Raw genomic sequence first — 5,299 nt, forward strand, 5'->3', positions numbered from 1 at the left:
TTTCGATTAAGGGAATAAAAAATTATAGGAAACCACCCTATTAATGTACGGACACGACCTAGCGGACGAACCTTAAGCCGTTGCACTAACAAAACTCCCGAAAATTATCGGACGTCTTTTCTTAATTTCATAGTTGGGTGTCATTACGCAACCAGAGTGGAAAAATGGCGCTGTGCCATCATCTAAGTCAGAGTCCTCAGGATTGTTGATAATACACTATAAAGTTAGACCCTATGAGGTAGTAGTGTAGAGAACTGCCATCCAGAGGACTCTGATCTAAGTCATTTCTGAGAGCTTGACGGCGGAATTACCCCCCACCACTTAGGTAGGGTCGACTGGGAAACGCATGTAGAGACCTCTTGTTATGTAGGGATGGATATGTAGGGTGACGAAGAATACGGGCCACAGATATGTTTACAAGAAAAGCCTAATATCTAAATTCCGAATAATAAACACCTAATAAAAACAGCCATAAATGATGAAATTCGAAAGATTTTTGAGCTACGGGAAATCCCCTTTTATATCATACGACATCGCTTGGCCTGAAAACTAAAATAAGTTATTGTTGCCATTGACCCGCAACCACGTCGGACAGACATGACGGCTATTGACGAGCCGACGCTATCTTCCACTCAACCAATCACCGCACTATTGGCTTTGTTGACTTTAGGTACTGTCACTAACTTGGGCTCCGCCTCTTTCACTGATTAAAAGAGGTGAATGCTCCGAATGTTTTTCTGCCTCTAATTATCGAAATAGGAAAATACACGTTAAATGAAAAACCTTTTTCATTGCTTCCTTTATCTATCGGGAACTCAGTGGCGCAGCGAGGGGGGGGGGGTGTGGGGGTTAAACCCCCCCCAGAGCTCAGAGAAATTTTAAGTGTAACCCATTATACTTAATTGGATTGATATTACTAATAGCATAGTGTAATTATTAATAAAATATCCCTCAGAAAGCCGTAAAACTTTGGACTTTGAAAAATTTTGAACCATTTATCTTAAAATTCCGCAATTTATAAATATAGCACCTACCGCTTATCCTGGTGGGTATTCCATACCCCCACACACCCCGGTATTAGTTGCACCTAACCCCCCCCCCCCCCCCCAAGCCTTAATTCCTAGCTGCGCCCCGGCGGGAACTAATGTTTTAAGAAACTTTAGAAGGCCACATTCTTTGAATAATATGGGGGAAATATACGCATATGCATGATAACGATGATACCTATAACTTTTGATGACTGATCTTTTATTCGGGGCGATATCAGCGAGGGGAGGCCTTGCGGTGCTGATGAGGTTTTGATATAAATATTGCGTGCGTATCCTTAATCCTATCAGGCTCTTCTAAACTTACTTCCTATAAAAACTTAATCAGCACCCACCCTTTATTCTCCGAGTAATGAACAGCTTCTCACTTTTTAGTGCATTTTATACTGCTTATCGAAAGAGCGTGTTTTTGTAAATTTTTATTCACATTGTCGACTATATGTCCTTGTGGTCTACAGATTTGTCTTTTAAAGAAATTTACAAAAGCGTTTTACAAGGACTCATCTATGCGATCTATCGATCCCACACCATCGTGCGGGTATTTATGTATCGTAGTTCATTCATCGTGTCTATTTCTCGCACATTGAATTCACTGCTATATGATGTTAAAGCATATAAAACCATCGCAAATTTTAGAAGAAAATTTTTATTAGATAAATTCAAACACGTTGAATTGAAAAGTGAAATTTATCTTTGTATCTTTTCGATTAAAATCTATTATGTAATATTATGAACATAATATCATTCACTCTGTATAATGTTATTTACACATTTATTCGCGATATTTGACTTATAATTTTTGTTTCTCATTTATTCATTTCTCAATGTCTGAAGGACCAATGAGTCCACGGCAATAAATATTTATTATTATAATAAGCGCTAAAAATTGAAATTCTCAATTTATGGTCATTACGGTTGTTATTTTGGCATCGTACATTCATTGATTTTACCTTCGCTGAAACGTCTATTTTAATTGCTCTACAATTACGATGGTTCTGAAATAATTCTATATTGCATACCACCAAAAGTGTAGTCAAAAGTGAGGTTGAGCATAGTTCTAAAAGAAATTAAAAATTACTAAACAGACAGGGAAAAATACTAAACCAAGAGTTCACGAAAATTGGCAGTCTTTGCAGTGAGGATAAATGCTGGAATTCGTACATTCAATGGTTTTCGGCTCAACTTTGTGGAAATTAATACACTAAAATGAAAAGGAGACTTCGTTGCTTTCCACAGATTTATTTCGTCCGTACGACATGTTTCGACCATAGAGGTCATTATCAAGTACAAATATTTCGAATTTCAAGCAAACATATATACTCTTCCCCCAACCCCTTCAAATAGTATATATGTTTGCTTAAAGTCCGAAATCTTTGTACTTGATAATGACCTCCATGGTCGAAACATGTCGTACGGACGAAAAAAATCTGTGGAAAGCAACGAAGTCTCCTTTTCATTTTCGCTGGACTTCGTTTTTGTCGTAGGCATTTATTGATTGTCCGGGGGAAAAAGAGCACTTCTCAGCTTCAGATTTTGGGCGCGTAGTTAACTCGTCTATCCTGTCGCTTTTATCAGCTCTGTAGACGTGTTTCGAGGTCAAAATTATAACCCCGGAGTCAACCAGAAACTCGCGTGATCTGAAAATTCCTCAAAATAATAGCCTTGCGTGTAGCCTCATAGCCTTAAGCGGGACCCAAGTCGTTAGCTGTGTCACGCTTTCTATTCTTTTCTAGCAGTTTTGAAGAAAACAGGAGATATTTTTCGGTATTCTGTTCACGCCACGGATTAGTCATTCCATTTAAAGTCACCCAGAGCTCCTCTATATGTTGCTTAACTCCAAAAGGGGTCGTACAAAGTCCCATAAGAAATTAATAGACCCCAGCAACCGCAAAAGGGTGGATTCCTTCATCAAAGGAAACGAAAGCCACTGATTGCGATTCGTTACCCACCATAAGTGTATTCATAATATACAAATTATTTGGTTTTAGAAATACCGGTTTAGACGAACATTAATGGTCAATTTTAGCCTCATTTGAAAAAGGCCAGATTGACGCCCATGCGATGCCACTCCACGTGACATCACAGGGACCTAGATTCTATATGAGTAGTCAGGAGTTTTACATCGTCTGATATTACCAATGCATGCATGAGGCACAGACTTCAGGGAAACATCTCTTAATAATCACCTATTAAAATTGCCTAAGGCTAGAAAGTTTCTTTTGTTTGATAGGGTATTAATAATCCTTATTTAAGCCACGCGCTACCTGCTAGCAGGGTACTCTGCTACCTGCTAGCAGCCTGCATCGTAGCGGCGCTCATATCCTCGCTCCAAGGTCACCTCACACGGCGACAGCTCGAACCAGAAATACGTCACACGGACTTTCCCCAGCATTCCTACTTAGCCTTCGCGTTTTCGCGAGCTTGAAATTTTTCACTTTTCGTGCAATCGCGAAAAATAGATGTCGTCATTTGAAAATCTAAGAGCGTGAAATACCAACTCCAGGAGTAATAATATTTCCATTTAGGCAATAAAAAATAATAGGAAACCACCCTATTGGGAGACGATGAAATAATGAATGTAAGCGTTGAATTACAGGTGGGAGTGAAGAACGGAGGAGGTAGCCCACAGATGAGATGCATTGAGCAAGTGATGAAGCAGTGGCGGATACGTACGGGGGACCACAGTTGTAACTTTTTTATATCATAAGATAACATTGTCCTGTATATGCGTATAATCACTTTAAATAAAACTATCTTAAACTTTGCATGTAGCTTGATTATTTTTTCGTTACGATAAAAGTATATGTGGCTCATATTATCTTTTGCGTCCCCCCTTGAGTTTTTCTATATCCGTTACTGTATTGAAGGGTAAAAAACAGAATAATTATGCAGGTGTTAATACTTTGGCCAATAGGAGAACGGAGCGGAGAGCTGCGTCAAAACAATCCTAGGATTGATGTGCCTTGATAATGAATGCCTGCCAGAAAAACGATGAATTTAACTTTCAAAAATATTCGAACGAAATATAAAGACGATGTAAGGAAAAGTATGGTTTTCCGATTAGTGCGAATTGACAATTAACAATAGGTATCAGTATAGGAATGAGCCTAATTTAGAGTTTTATGTTGGGGGGGCAGTAATCCGACCATTTACGGGGTTATTCCATTACTCCTAAGCGTTCCTGGAAATTAAATTTAAATTAGCCTCTGAAAACAACATTTTCTAAGAGTACTTCTAAGAATAAAAATTGCTTTATAATTTTGATATTTTTTGTTTTCATTGTAATTAAATGTACAGGTTTCGTACTTTGATCGGAAATATTGCCATTTAAGTTGGGGGGCCAGGCTCCCCTTCCCCAAAACTCCGCCCATTAGAATAGGCATTCCGCATACCACTGCAGCTCTACCCGAAGTAAAGGTGTGAGCTACGTGCCTGCTTGGCTACGTAGTGGAATGATAGTCGATCCACTTCAAACCACACACCCTGACCCTATTAATATTTCCCCTTTTCAGTTGGGATTGGGTTGAAGGGCTCTGCACTATCGCACTACCCCCCTTCTCGGCAAGCCTGTGCAGCGAATAGAACCCATGACAAATGTAATACCGGCTGCAGGACAGCTGCAATGGACACATGAGAAAAGTAGCAAGGATGGGCTTAGCCATGAGGGTCCGTCGAAATACAAGGGGGAAAAGTACCAAACAATATCCAAGTTATTAAAAAATGTGTAAAATAGTCTAGGCAATCCATTAGAATTTCTTCCAAACAACTACAGCATGATTGAAGAGATCTTGCTTTTTTCTGTCATTGATTGTTTATTTTTCATGCTAGCATTTTAGCAATTTCGCTATGCTATCCTCGCAGGGTCAAACATATACGCCACTATGTTTTATGCAGGTATTCAGTTTTATAAAGCATTAAACTATTTATTTCGTCGTAGAGCATTCAAGATGGGTGATACTGCTTACCATTTGACTTTACTTGCATGCGTCTGAGAAATTGGAATGCACGGTCAAATGGTAATTTTATTTATTGAAATTAGATCGTAGATCGAAATATAACGTGCAATTCAAATGAATTACCATTAGGAAAAAATCCCTAAAACATAACCGTGGAACATACCGCAATCATGATGCATCAGACTGCCTCCAAAGCGATGAGCAACGTGTTCCTCGAATGTCTGCGACGATAGTTTTGTACGCGAGTGGAGATCCAAGAGAAATTTATCGCTCTCATGCGCGGGAAAGTCTCACTTC

Source organism: Ischnura elegans, chromosome X (genome assembly GCF_921293095.1).
Source record: "Ischnura elegans chromosome X, ioIscEleg1.1, whole genome shotgun sequence".
Lineage (NCBI taxonomy): Eukaryota > Metazoa > Arthropoda > Insecta > Odonata > Coenagrionidae > Ischnura > Ischnura elegans.